Below are 16,300 nucleotides of genomic sequence, written 5' to 3' on the forward strand. Positions count from 1 at the left end.
GTTATACAGCAGAAACTAACATAACATTGTAAAACAATTATACTCCATTAACGACATTAAAAAAAAAAGAGAGACAGGCATTACACAAACCTAAAAAAATAATAAAATAAAATAAAATAAAGGAGGGGTCTTAATCTGATAGGGCTGGTGTTCTTGTAAACAGAAATTTTTCTTTCTCTCAGTGCCTGCACAGATGAAAGGCCATGTGAGGACACAGTGAGAAGGTGCCATCTACAAGCCATGAAGACAGCCCACACCAGATACCAAATCTACTGGCAAAACCAACTGACATCTAATGACATCTCAATCAGAAACTTGTAGCCTCCAGAACTGTGAGAAAATAAGTGTTTGTTGTTTAAGTCACCCACTGTATGACATTTTGTTATAGTAGCCCAAGCAGACTAATACAGTCACTAGGAATTAAGTGCTAACAAGAGAAATAAAGTAGGAAAAGGGGAGATGAAGTGATGGGGGTCAGATTGGAATTTGAAGTAGTGTGTCCTGAAAGGTCTTAACTGAGAAGTTACTCTTGAGAAAAGACCTAAAGAAAGTGAAGGAGCTGATCATTTAACTGTCTGAGGAATCAGGAATTGCAAGTATAGACTCTGAACAGAAGAGTGCCTGGCATGTTCTGGGAGCAGTAGGAGGTCTGGATGGCCAGAATGGAGGGAAAGAGTGGAAGGGCGAGAGGAGATGAGGTCAGAGGGTAACAGAGGCCAGATCACATAGACACCCTGGGAGAGTGCCTAAGCAGAGGGATGACGGGATCTGACACTCATTTTAACAAACTGCTCTGAACAGTGCTGTGGAAAAAAGATGAAAAGAGGCCAGGGGAAGAAGCAGGGAAACCTCTTGTGAAAGTTATTTCAGTAGCAAAAGCAAAAGATGATGGTTATTTCATCCAGGTAGGTGGCAGCGTGGCTGATGAGAAGCAATCAGATTGGAGATACATTTTGAGGCTCTGGACAACTGTAAGAATTGTCTTGCCAGTAACAGAGCTAAGGAAGACTGCATCAGGGGCAGCTTTGAGGTCATAGGATTCTGAGTCCAATATGTTAAGATGGGATGTTGAATAAATGGGCTGTGAGATAAAAGGGTCTGAAGTTCAGGGGAGAGATCTAGGCTGGAATAACAATTTTAAAGTCATTGGCATCACTTAAAGAATAAATGTTGATAGAAAAGAGAAATCCAAGGAGAGGTTATGAAGGTACTAGCCACAAGCAAAGGAGACAAAGAGATTGGCCAAAAATTTAGGGGGAAAACCAGATGTCACAGCCTGGATACTAAATGAAGAAAATGCTTCAAAGGGGTCATCAAATGGATCAAATACATCAATATTATTATCCATAGATTAAGGTCATTCATTTACTTCCTGTATAGTTTTCTATGATAGGAATGTAACCATGTTTATTTATGCATTTCTGTTATGATAGATATTTTGGTTATTTATGACATTTCACTTTTATCAGTATTGTAGCAATGACCATCTCTGTTCATGAGTGCTCACTGCTTTAGGATATCCTTATATAAAGAAAGGTTGGGTGGAAGAATACGCATCCTCAGCTTTTCTAGATGTTGCCAAATTGCTTTTGAAAGTGATTATGCCAATGAATATCTCATCGGTAGTAGCCGAGAGCTTACATTCTTGCTCACAAATGGTGCTGTTCAATTTATTTTTGATGGATGGATGTGAATTGGTAACCTGTCATTTTAACTGGCATTTGCCTGACAGTTGTAATAAAAAGCATCTTATGTGAAATACCTATTCATAACCTTTGCCCATTTTCAACTGGGTTGTTTTTCATCCTTATTAATTTTCAGGCACTCCTTATATAAACTGGATACTAACCCTTCACTGGTTAAACACATTGCAAATCAATGCTTCTTCCAGTATATGACTTACCTTTTACTTTGTTCATAGCATCTTTAGTTGTACATTAAAAAACAAAACAAAACAAAACCTTTAATGTATGTATATGCATCACTGGGAGGAATTAGTTTTAGAAAGAGAAGATGGAAGACTAACAGATAAGTTTTAAGTTTGATGACAAAGAGTAGAGTGAGTTGTCCACCTGATAAACTATTATTTCAAATAATGAATCAATTAATCAACACAAATGATCAATTAATTAACCCACCAAAAAGTAAGCCAACCAGCCATATTTTGAAAGTAGAGGGCTAGTTGGTAGGGTTCTCTTGTAGAGAGAGGAAAGCAACTATCGATACATAGGGAACTAAGAAAATTCTGGACAACGTTGAGAATGCAGTTGAGGTGATAGAATATGACTTCACAGTAGCTCTTGTCTATGCATCTGTTTGATTTTCTTGAGCTAGATTCAGCTTCCCAAGTGGAGGCAGAGGGAGAGCACACGCTGCAATCCTCCTAGCATTGCAGTTTTCTAGGAATCTCTGAATAACAGAGGCTCCCAAAGAACAAGGAGGTTTATATGAAGGTGGAGATGAGATGGTCTGGAAGTTGTATGAAGAAGTGAGGATACTGTGGCCCTATCTACCTATTCTGAGGTACATGGGGTGCTGTGGACTGAATCACGTCCCCCAAAACTCATATGTTGAAGCCCTAACACCCTATGTGACTATATTTGGAGATAGGACCTCCAAAGAGGTAATTAAGGCTAAATGATGTCATAAGGGTGGGGTCTTGAAAGAATAGGATTAGTGTCCTTATAAGAAGAGACACCAGAGAGCCCTCTCTCCACCATATGAGGACACAGTGAGAACGTGACCATTTCCAATCTAAAGAGAGAGCCCTCTCTAGACACTGATCCTACTGGGACCTTGATCTTGGACTTCAGTATCCACAACTGTGAGAAAATAAGTTTCTGTTGTTTAAGCTACATAGTCTATGGTATTTTGTTATGGCAGCCTGAGCTGACTAAGACGTGGGGTAAGGGAAAATGAGCAGCCTCCATTTGAGAGGCCTCAGCAAGAACTGCATATCAAAGGAAGAGTAAGATTTCAGTCAAGGTAAAGAGAGAGAAGAAGTTTTCTGTAAGCAGCTGAAGACATAGATCAGTTTGTTTCCCAGGAAACTGAATCTCAAATGGGCATAATTTTCTTTATTCCACAAAGATGCCCCACGACCACTGCTGGTATTTTTACTTTGAATTTTGGAGCTCCTTATTATTAAAATAGAAAGTTTAATATTTATGATAGAAATACGTTTTAAATTTCAAGTTTGGAATTTTTGTATTTAAAAATTCATTAGTTAATTTTTTCCACAGGTTTATTTTTATGATTTTCATATTATTTATCTAAATGACAAGATATAAGAGAGAGTTTCTGGATGCTATTTTTTTTTAGTTCCAATAAATGAAAAACCTAATTCAATAAACATTTTACCATATTTTGTTTCATGTTACTAGTTTTTGACATATAGGAGTGCTCTTGTGCTACAGAGTAATTTTTATATGATGGACGTTACTTATGGATCTCTTGATGATCATATCTTAAGGAAAATTTGCAGACTTTTTATTTCAGGCACTTTAATTGGTATTTCAATATAGGTATTCCTTTGATTTTGGTTTTTATGTTATATGCATTAAAATATATATCAAATAATAAAATTATTGTAAAATTTAAAACCATCACAACTACTATATTAGCTATCAGTGTTTCAGTAAGGGTTAACCAAACAGTCATGAATATGCTGCTCCGATGTATACTAACTTCCAAGAATGCTAACTCATTACACACTCAGTGGTTCTATAGTTGTGTTTAAAAGAGAAAGTAATTGTGTGGATTAGTTTTTATCACAACAGATATTCAAACAGATGACACTAGTACCTTAATGTAAAACCAACCTCAAGAACAACTTTTCAATTTGCTGAGGTCACAAACCAGCCTTGTTCAAACAATCATATATTTAACTTTTCATCAGCATTCTCATTATTCCTGACTTAGACTCTTGTATCCCGATATATTTTTAGGTCTTAGCTTTATCACGTTCATCTCTTCATAAATAAAATAGCTTCTATTGTTTTAAACCATTGTTATAAGCCACAGTTCAGAGAGGGCATTTCAGATCTACTAGAGCAGGAAGGTGTACACAATCTCTGAGTGTATATCAGGAATATTTCACTTTGCTAGTGGCTTTAGAACAAGAAATTCTCAGTGTTACATCATCCTGCAATGCCCACTGATGAGCTCCAAAGCTATAAAAGTATAATAAGTTCTAACAATTTTATGTAGAGATGTTTTTCTCATTTAGAAGTTTGACTTTTACTATCACAATGTAAACACATCCTCTATGATAAATCTAGTTGCCCTTGAAGAGATTTATTATTTATCTGCATGCCTTGCAAATACCTTATCAAAATCAGGTGTAGGATAATGATCTTGGCAATAAATCTATTCTAATGTGCCATTTTTTCATGTTATATAAAACTTTGAGAACTTTAAAGACTAAATAAAGATTCAAGAAAAAATTGTTCAGGACTGAATGAGAAAAAATAGCAAATAGGTTAAACAAATCCTATGTACAATTCTGAATTTAAAATTTTTTCAAAAGTTTGAATTTATTTTTGTTTATCTAGAGTTAAGAAGACAGGTAAAATACTGAGTTGTGTATATTCAAGGACATCAAATGAGTAGACGACAATTCAAAGGTTCATTTTCAATATTTTTTTTCTCGTATCCTTATCAGAGCCTTTTCCTTGTTCTCTTTCAATAGAATATGAGGGACGTAATTAGTGCTAATGGCTCTTTATCAGCAACACAAATTCATTTTTATTCCTTTTTGTTCATGTTGCATTTTGCTGGTTCCAGGAAGGTCCTTTGGCTCTTACAAAAGACCTGTCAAAGCCAAGGGGACAAAAGTAAATGTGGAGATTACGGGCAGGAGACCAGGGTCTAGTTTGTTAATAGAACATTTGTATCTATCTGGCTGAGCTGGCTGTCTTTGGAGTGGATGTAGCTGGAGAACCTTGGGTCTACTGAACAGATGTTCCCTCTCCAGAGTTAAAAGACCACATACCTCCTATTGCTCTGAAAATGAAGATGGAAGATATCAGAAGACAGAACAAAGAGGTTTTCTTAATTCTTCCACTGCCTTTAATCACACTTTAAGTATGCTAGATGGCCCAATGTATATGCTGCTTTATTTCACCACCCCACACAGAACTGAAATAAATATGCATGCATAGAACTAACTTTACTGTTAGAATTTGTTTAGTCACTTCACTCAGTAATTATAACCTGAAGGGTATTCCTTTCAGTTAGCAAAAGCAAACACTAATCTTAATTTTAAAATTGATAATGATCTTCCAGCTAATATAATTATCATTGCAGGAAAGTAAAAGGATATATCCTAGCAGAGCCCAATTAGAGATAATGTGCTTAATTAATAAAGATTAATTAAGTTAATCATTAATACTTAAATGATTATGTTTTTAATACACGTTAAAGGTAGTGTCCCATTGTCAATCTTTAATTCCTAATTGTTTTGGCATCATCAGCAGTAATTTCCAGAACATTCTATCCCAAGTAAAAATGATCTAATTTTTTTTTAATTGGGGAGTATTTGACACTAATGTTTCCCATAAATATTTTGTGAATTTTCTTATTTGGGAATGAAAGTCCAACATTTCTAATTATTCCAAGGATAATTCAAAACATATTTAAAACAATGTTTTCTCTAAATTTATAGCCATCTAATTTTCATTGGAAAGTGACATTTTATTATTCTAAGAAAAATTGTAGGCATTTGCTTCTATGTATTTCAAGGCCAGAGAAGAAAGGACAGACATGTCCTTACAAACTATAGAACATAGGGAAACACAACTATCTACAACCGTATTTCTAAGATATCAGTTGATTCATAAAAATAATCCAGTTTGTGAACAAAAATGTTGACTGACTCTCTGACAGATAAAGCTGTCAAGTGAGAAAAATCATTGGGAGGATGCCTGGATACGTTTTGAGCCTTCTCCTAGGATTTTAGAGAGGATCTTCTTCAAGTACTGGGAGAAATAAACCATTTTTGGTATGGCAAATTTTTTACATTAAAAGATAATGAAAACATCCAAAGAACACCCAGAGAAACTATCTGTGTTTTCCTCATGATTTTTTTTCTTCTAATTGTGTTCTTAAATACATCATTTGCTGAGAGTATAAAGAAACAGTTGGGTTTATCATGGAAAGACTTTAATCTAGAGCACCATAGGGTTATGTGTGTTTTATATTAACTAGAAATGTCATTTCCAAAACATATTATTTGATAATCATTTAGTAGCTCCAAATTGATATTGCATCTAATGTTCCCAGTTCAGCATTTTGCAATTGACTGCTAAGATAAGAGAACTGGAGAAGCATGGAAGGCAATTACTAACATTTCCACTGTTGCCAGGACCTTGGAGCTTTATCCCATTTTCTCCTGGTGGTTGGCCTTCAGTTAAACCAAATTAAAGGAACATCTGTGCTCTATTGTCACATCATCGTCACCAGACTTACTTCCCTTCAGAAACATACGTTCTCTGGAGAGCAGAAAACCAAGAATCTGTCTTTATTCTATGTGGGTACAGCTATTGCTCCCCACCCAACAGCACTTTTCTTCTCACTCTCAGTTGAAGAGTATAACTTCCACAGAATAAATTTTTATGAAGCAGGCATAGGAAATAATGCGGTACATTATTGCATTCCAAGAATCTGGTGGTGATGGGAATTGAAAAATCCCTGAGAAGACTGTCTCCTGGGGTTTAATTTTTTTTTCTTTGCCTATTCAGAATGAAAGAGGTTTACAAAGTGGGAACTGACAATCTCATCATAGTCCAGTAGAGTTACACTTGATAAAACAGACATTAAAAGTTAGTCTAAGAGCTGTGCATATTAACTGGATGTCTGGCCAAAACTCTGCAAGGGGATTTTCATCCAACACTGAAAGTCTAGAGAATGGTACCAAAGACAAACACATCCTTTGTCCACTGGCAAATGGTGAGCCTTGACAAAAGGCATCCATCTGAGGATAAGAAAGCAAAACAATAACAACAACAAAATAACAATAAAGGGACCAATGTAAACACACAGCAGAAAAAAAAAAGGAAATCATCATTCTAAAAGCTGAGAAAATGACACAAAGAACCAGAAATAATAATAATAAAAGGAAACTGCAATAACATTTTAGACTCATTATAGGACACAAAACAATACACAAAGTCTATGATGTGGATGTAAAAGGTACACATAAAGAACAGGCTAATATGGATATAAAACAGGATAAAATGAAATGGGAGGTAGCTGAGAAAAGGAAGCATAGTGGAAAACTCAAATGCAATGAAAGAATTAAAGTCACATTAGACATTAAAATTGATTAAAAAATAAAATCAGTGATAAAATGAAAATTTCAATTATTTTTCCACAATGCAAGAAAAATGACTAAGAGAGGGCACACAGCAGAATCAAGAAGAACTACAATCCTGCAGCCTGTGGAACAAAAACCACATTCACAGAAAGATAGACAAGATGAAAAGGCAGAACGCTATGTACCAGATGAAGGAACAAGATAAAACCCCAGAAAAACAACTAAATGAAGTGGAGATAGGCAACCTTCCAGAAAAAGAATTCAGAATAATGATAGTGAGGATGATCCAGGACCTCGGAAAAAGAATGGAGGCAAAGATCGAGAAGATGCAAGAAATGTTTAACAGAGACCTAGAAGAATTAAAGAAGAAACAAACAGAGACGAACAATACAATAACTGAAATGAAAAATACACTAGAAGGAATCAATAGCAGAATAACTGAGGCAGAAGAATGGATAAGTGACCTGAAAGACAGAATGGTGGAATTCACTGCTGCAGAACAGAATAAAGAAAAAAGAATGAAAAGAAATGAAGACAGCCTAAGAGACATCTGGGACAACATTAAATGCAACAACATTCTCATTATAGGGGTCCCAGAAGGAGAAGAGAGAGAGAAAGGACCCGAGAAAATATTAGAAGAGATTATAGTCTAAAACTTCCCTAACATGGGAAAGGAAATAGCCACCCAAGTCCAGGAAGCGTAGCGAGTCCCATCCAGGATAAACCCAAGGAGAAACACGCCGAGACACATAGTAATCAAATTGGCAAAAATTAAAGACAAAGAAAAATTATTGAAAGCAGCAAGGGAAAAATGACAAATAACATACAAGGGAACTCCCATAAGGTTAACAGCTGGTTTCTCAGCAGAAACTCTACAAGCCAGAAGGGAGTGGCATGATATACTGAAAGTGATGAAAGGGAAGAACCTACAACCAACATTACTCTACCAGGCGAGGATCTCATTCAGATTCGATGGAGAAATCAAAAGCTTTACAGATAAGCAAAAGCTAAGAGAATTCAGCACCACCAAACCAGCTCTACAACAAATGCTAAAGGAACTTCTCTAAGTGGGAAACACAAGAGAAGAAAAGTACCTATAAAAACAAACCCAAAACAATTAAGAAAATGGTCATAGGAACATACATATCGATAATTACCTTAAACGTGAATGGATTAAATGCTCCAACAAAAAAAGACACAGGCTTGCTAAATGGATACAAAAACAAGACCCATCTATATGCTGTCTACAAGAGACCCACTTCAGACCTAGGGACACATACAGACTGAAAGTGAGGGGATGGAAAAAGATATTCCATGCAAATGGAAATCAAAAAAAGCTGGAGTAGCAATACTCATATCAGATAAAATAGACTTTAAAATAAAGAATGTTACAAGATACAAGGAAGGACACTACATAATGATCAAGGGATCAATCCAAGAAGAAGATAGAACAATTATAAATATATATGCACCCAACATAGGAGCACCTCAATACATAAGGCAAATGCTAACAGCTATAAAAGAGGAAATCGACAGTAACACAATAATAGTGGGGGACTTTAACACCTCACTTACACGAATGGGCAGATCATCCAAAATGAAAATAAATAAGGAAACAGAAACTTTAAATGACACAATAGACCAGATAGATTTAATTGATAGTTATAGGACATTCTATCCCAAAACGGCAGTTTACACTTTCTTCTCAAGTGTGCATGCAACATTCTCCAGGATAGATCACATCTTGGGTCACAAATCAAGCCTCAGTAAATTTAAGAAAATGGAAATCATATCAAGCATCTTTTCTGACCACAACGCTATGTGATTAAAAATGAATTACAGGGAAAAAAACGTAAAAAACACAAACACATGGAGGCTAAACAATGCATTACTAAATAACCAAGAGATCACTGAAGAAAACAAAGAAGAAATCAAAAAATACCTAGAGACAAATGACAATGAAAACATGATGATCCAAAATCTATGGGATGCAGCAAAAGCAGTTCTAAGAGGGAAGTATATAGCTATACAAACCTACCTCAAGAAACAGGAAAAATCTCAAATAAACAATCTAACGTTACACCTAAAGGAACTAGCGAAAGAAGAACAAACAAAACCCAAAGTGAGCAGAAGGAAAGAAATCATAAAGATCAGAGCAGAAATAAATGAAATAGAAACAAAGAAAACAATAGCAAAGATCAATAAAACTAAAAGCTGGTGCTTTGAGAAGATAAACAAAATTGAGAAACCATTAGCCAGAGTCATCAAGAAAAAGAGGGAGAGGACTGAAATCAATAAAATTAGAAATGAAAAAGGAGAAGTTACAACAGACACTGCAGAAATACAAAGCATCCTAAGAGACTACTATAAGCAGTCATGCCAATAAAATGGACAACCTGGAAGAAATGGACAAATTCTTAGAAAGGTATAACCTTCTAAGACTGAACCAGGAAGAAATAGAAAATATGAACAGACCAAGCAGAAGTAATGAAATTGACACTGTGATTAAAAATCTTCCAACAGGGCTTCCCTGGTGGCGCTGTGGTTGAGAGTCCCCTTGCCGATGCAGGGGACGCGGGTTCGTGCCCTGGTCCAGGAAGATCCCACATGCCACAGAGAAGCTAGGCCCGTGAGCCATGGCCGCTGAGCCTGCGCGTCCGGAGCCTGTGCTCCACAACGGGAGAGGCCACAACAGTGAGAGGCCCGCGTACCGAAAAAAAAAAATAAAACTTCCAACAAACAAAAGTCCAGGACCAGATGGCTTCACAGGTGAATTCTATCAAACATTTAGAGAAGAGCTAACACCCATGCTTCTCAAACTCTTCCAAAAAGTTGCAGAGGAAGGAACACTCCCAAACTCATTCTATGAGGCCACTATCACCCTGATATCAAAACCAGACAAAGTTACTACAAAAAAAGAAAATTACAGACCAATATGACTGATGAATATAGATGCAAAAATCCTCAACAAAATACTAGCAAACAGAATCCAACAACACATTAAAAGGATTATACACCATGATCGAGTGGGATTTACCACAGGGATGCAAGGATTCTTCAATACATGCAAATCAATCAATGTGATACACCATATTAAGAAACTGAAGAATAAAAACCATATGATCATCTCAATAGATGCAGAAAAAGCTTTTGACAAAATTCAACACCCATTTATGATAAAAACTCTCCAGAAAGTGGGCATAGAGGGAACCTACCTCAACATAATAAAGGCCATATACGACAAACCCACAGCAAACATCATTCTCAATGGTGAAAATCTGAAAGCATTTCCTCTAAGATCAGGAAAAAGACAAGACACCACTATTATTCAACATAGTTTTGGAAGTCCTAGCTATGGCAATCAGAGAAGAAAAAGAAATAAAAGGAATACAAATTGGAAAAGAAGAAGTAAAACTGTCACTGTTTGCAGATGACATGCTACTATACATAGAGAATCCTAAAAATGCCACCAGAAAACTACTAGAGCTAATCAATGAATTTGGTAAAGTAGCAGGATACAAAATTAATGCACAGAAATCTCTTGCATTCCTATACACTAATGATGAAAAATCTGAAAGAGAAATTAAGGAAACACTCCCATTTACCATTGCAACAAAAAGAATAAAATGCCTAGGAATAGAAAAAAAAAAAAAAGAGAAATGACCAAGAGATTAAAAAGAAGGGGGCAGAGGAAAAAAAAAGATGATAGACAAATCAAGGACAAATTATGGAAGAATAATAATTTTAGATATTTTAAGGAAGAAAACCAATCATACGTCAGTAAAATCTAAAACAAACAAGCAAACAAGGATCTGAGTAAGTGAACTGAAAAATCATCCCACTCTATCCATAGAATGATTGAAAAGTCCTATCCCAAGATACCATTGGCAAATTTTTTTAATTAAATGGTTAAAGAAAATACTGAAAGAGCACCCAGATAAACTGGCTTGCCTTTATATTTTTCCTCTGCATTTACTAAGTGCCAGAAAATTTTGGCATAACATCTATAATGTTTTTAAAGTTAAAGGTTGTAACTGAAGTATTTTTAAGAAATTATCTTTCATTTGTGAGGCCAACAAAAAGATATTCCCTTATAAGCAAAATTTTCAAAATATGCTAATCACTTACCTATCTTGAAAACAAAAGACAAAGTCTATATTTCAGTTGAGATAGAATTAAGAATCTGAAAAAGTAGAAGTAGTGATAGACACGGTAGAGACAAATTTGCATTTATTTTCCCCTTCTAGGAAATATACCAAGAAGAACTAACCTGAAATGCAGAAAAGATTTAAGCATAAAGAAAAACATTATAGTACAATTATAGCATAACTATGAAAAATTCCTAAATAGTCAACAATAGAACACCATGCAACAAGTTAAGTTTGGGACGAATTTTAATGATATGGGTTCATTTTATGATGAAATTTTTAGTAAAGAGCAGAGTATGAAATGATAAATCCATGAATTAACAATATAATGAAAAATGCATTTGTAACTTTTATCTATAACATTTTTATATCTTTAAAAAGAGATCTGAGGTAAATATTAGATATTAACTTTTTGAAAATATTGAGTAGTGGGTATATAACTGTGTTTTTGTTTTTCTTTTACGTTACTATATGTAGTTTTTCAGAACTAATTTTTAAAAAGCGGTCATAGGGAACAGAATGTAAGAAAATTTTACTAAATCTATCACTTTTAGGTGCTGATTACATGGTTCTTCCCCACCCCACCCCATTTTATATTTTCCATTAATTTTTCCACATTTCCTAGAGAAAAAAGACATTGTCCCAAATTAAAGAAGATCATCTACCATGTTTCAGAAATAAGAGTTTTTCTAACAGTCTAACATCAACCCACTGTTAGTTAAATGAAATTTAACCTCTCTGACTATCAATTCCCTCATCCATAAAATAAAAGGGTTAACATTTCTGCTTCCGAGAATTATTATGAATATTACTTAATAAAATGCTCTGAAGCAATACATCTCTATAAGAAGGATTTTTTTTTGTACGAGTGGGGAGGGAGCTGACTTTTATTTACTGGGATTAGATTGGCTTGGTTTGTGGCTGAGGCACAGCAATTGTTCTTGTAGCTATAACTGGAGTTAAACTGCTAAATGAGGCTCTCTTTAATGGGAGTGTTGCCCATTTCCCTTGGAAGACAGCATAAAACAACGTCAATCTGTGATTTTGGCAACATTAAAGAGAACAATAGAGGCAGAAATTTTGCCCTAGAGGAGGAATTCCCCATCTATTCAGTAAGGCATTAGTACAGGGATAAGTACAGAAAAATCAGTAAGTGGAGTGGGCGGCAATGTGTTCTAATTCATCCAAGGAGCCAGTGGTCAGATGGACCCTTGTTGCAACAAGGGTCAGTCTGTCTATTGACCTGACGCTGTTCCTCTTCTTCCTCGATACACAGCTAGGACATGTTTCCTAGGCTTCCTTGCAGTTAGCTTTGCTCTTGGGACTGAGGGCTAGTCTGTGACATATAAAGAGAAGGGATCTACATTCCAAAGTGATGTACTGGCATGTGAAACCCTCCCATGAGTGATCCTTCACTCTCCTTTTCACTGGCTTGGTTACAGACTTCCACAGTGATTAGCTCAGGCTCTGATCATTGTAGAGACAAGAGATTTCTACCAGTTTCTCCTAAGTACACACTTGGGGTTTTTCATGAAAACAAAATAAACTTTTAGTGTGTCCATCCACTAAAATTTGTAGTTTGTATGTTATAGTGGTTAGCACTGCCCTAATTAATAGAGGTTTTCTCATACTAGGAAGCAGCAAGTTGAAGATATAAACACTGAAGGGCCCCTATCTGAGAGGAGAAGGGGAGAGTTCGAAAATAATGGGAACCCACATAAAAGCGTTCAGATTTTGAATCAGGGTAGCAGGATGTAAGTGAGATGCAGAGCAGGCATGGAGCAAAGATTTGTTGATTTTAATTGCCTTGTATTGATCCTAATATCATACAACATTAGCAGCCAGGACAGAATCAAGCTTAACTAGAAATCAAAGGGAGTGTTATGTAATAGCTTATTCCTATTAGCATACAAATATGGCCTCCATCATTTGAAAAACAAAACAAACTACAAAACACTTCCTTTGATTCCATATCTTCACAGTAGCTGCCACTCAATATCTCTGCTCTTCTCTGAGCCAAACCTCAGCAAAGAGGAAATTGTCTATGTATGCTATTTCCCATCATGTTTCAAGGAGTCCTCTCTGCCTCAGTTTCCTTTATTTGTAAAATAGAGAGCATCAAAATTCCCATATTATAGATCTGTTGTGAAGATCAAATAAGATAATGCATAAGAAGAGGTTAGAGCCATGCCTCTATTATTATTATTATTATTGCATTTTCATGCTTTCATACTTTTAAAGTATCTTCCCACCACACTGGATTTCTCTCTGCTCCTTGAGTCAAGTTGATTTATTTCTGCTGTCCCCACCTTGATACTTTCCATATGCTTTCTCTCACCTGCAATGTTTATTCCACCAATCTCTGTGACTGGTTTCTTTTCATTCTTCCCTTTGGAGTGGCTTTTCTACTACCTTATCTAAAATGTCATCTTTAATTTTTAATGATGCCCTATTCTTTTCCTTCATGGCACATACAACAATTTGGAATTGTTCTGAAACACATACGCACACCCATTCATTTAGAGCTTTTCTGTCTTACTGAACTATATAGACTTCAGTGTTTGTTACCATGCAGGTTTTGTTCACCTAGGACCCTCCTCAGTCCTGGCACATATTAGGCTGTCAATAACTATGTATTGAGTGAACAGATAAATTAATGAATGTAAGTACTTCTTGTACTGGGTTCCAACTTTTCCAGTTGGGGAGAAGGCCTGTATAAAAGAAGATGAGGAACAACAGGTGGAAAGTGTTGTAGATAAGAGCAGATAGACAAGGTAGTGCTTCCTGTGAAGGCATTACAGGATGTGAAACATTCTATATGTAGACATGATTATTTTTGTAGTAATCAAGGGATAATTCAAGTTCACATAATACTTATTACATTTTTATGTAGCATGAAGTCCATGTGTGTAAGATTAAATTTATCTTTGTTAGATCTAGAAATGCTTTATGTTTCAAGTGATAAGCTCATGGAAGCAAATCTTAAATGGTGTCTAAGATGAGGCATTGAACAAAGTAGATGCTTGATAAATACTGATTAATTAATAAATTAGTTAATAGTTCTCTTGAAGTGGTTGGGTAGCTGTAATTGCCTATTCAGTTCTAAGTAACTTACATCTAGTTCCACATTTTGATGGAAGCAATCCTGCCAAGTGAAATTGGCTGCAATCTCTGGCTAAGCTCAGCTTATTTTAATATTTTTGGCTTTTCCCCCAAATATTTAGAGTTTTCTTTTCACCTTCAGTGACTTACTGTTCAACCATGGTTCACAGAGGCTAAAAGTATCAACCTTAATACCTATACAGTGTTGTTGTCAATGTCTTGAACACAATTTTCTCATTCCAAGGGTATGGCAGAGAATTTCCAAGCATAAGTTATATATTCTCTCCTACTTTCATTTAAACTTTTGTTTTTTAACTGAGAGCATATTATATACGAGACATTACCTTCAGAGGTGACTTTAGTGGGGTCATGGTGAAAGAAGGATAAGAAATGTACCTCTGTATGATACAAGGACCTTGTTCTCTTTGTTAGTGATTTGCATGATACAGATGCCTCCAGACTTTCTCTGTGAATTTTTGAGTCTTTGACACTAAGAAAAAGTCTAGAATGTTTTTGGCATATACAATGAAAAATTAAGCAGTAGTATTACTACCATCATTGATTAAAATGGTGCTAGGAAATCCTCTCCCAGAGGGTATGCATCCATGTTAAAGAGTTAGAATGGGAGTTGTATGAAGACTCTCACTTTTCTAAGACAGGTTCCTTGAAGTGAAGGATAACATTTCAACTGTGTAAAATGCCAACAGAACCCTTGGTTCTCTTCATGCCAAGCACATTTAGCACCTCAAGCAGGGAATTGTGAGAATGATGAAGATTTTCTTTTTATGCACATCCTTCTCTATGTCTCCTTTTGCAATCTTCCCTCGACCATTGCCTCACTCAGGTTCCCAGGGCCCTGATACTGTTGTTTATCAAAAACCTAATTATTGTACCTTGCATACCCTAAAGATACATCCTCCCTCTTTTCTCCACCATCTTTTATCTCAGGATTCTCCATTCTGTTAAAGGACAATAGGTGACAAATCAGTCAACCAGCACTCTCTGTTAAGAGCCCCTATCCTAAGGGAGGAGGAGGAGAAACAAAGATTCTTAATGACAAATCTTTCTTTTGCTCACCTATTCCATAGTTTCTTTTATTTACTACTAATATTAATAACTTTAGTTTCCTTCCCCCATTTGTTTCATGTGCACCACAGTAGCAGTGTAACATTTTTCTCCTAAAATAAGTTAGAAAACCGTAATTTTTTATTACTTTTTTTAATCTGATAATTATTTTCCTGTTTTGATCTATTCAATGCTTCTCTCTCTCATTTCCATTTACCTTCTAGTTACCCTTATCAAATCTCTTCTTATTCAATTGCTGACCCCACCTAGACTTTCCAGTTTGAACTTTGTTAATATGGTGAAACATCTCCATTCATTCACTTATTTATTCAATAAACATTTATTGGATATCAGTGTGCCAGAAACTAGAGGTGGTCCCAGGGATGTCAAAATCCTCACCCCTCACTCTTGTAAGTGAAGGCGTACCCAAAAAACATTGCATAAAAAGTAAAGAAGAGAAAGCAAACATTAACCTGGTGTGTGATTTGTTTAAATCCAACCATGAAGTCAGAATATGTATTAAAACTTAAAAGAGGTATCATAGACATTTGAGCATTTGGAAAGTTGAGTTGAGTCATACCAGTGAACTGCTGCCTAATCCTGTTTGTATTACAAAGAGAAGTGTTGTTTTTCTGTGGTTTTTTTGGTATGTTTTGTTTTTTCTAAGTAC

The sequence above is a fragment of the Hyperoodon ampullatus genome (assembly GCF_949752795.1).
Source record: "Hyperoodon ampullatus genome assembly, chromosome: 13".
NCBI classification, from domain to species: Eukaryota; Metazoa; Chordata; class Mammalia; order Artiodactyla; family Ziphiidae; genus Hyperoodon; species Hyperoodon ampullatus.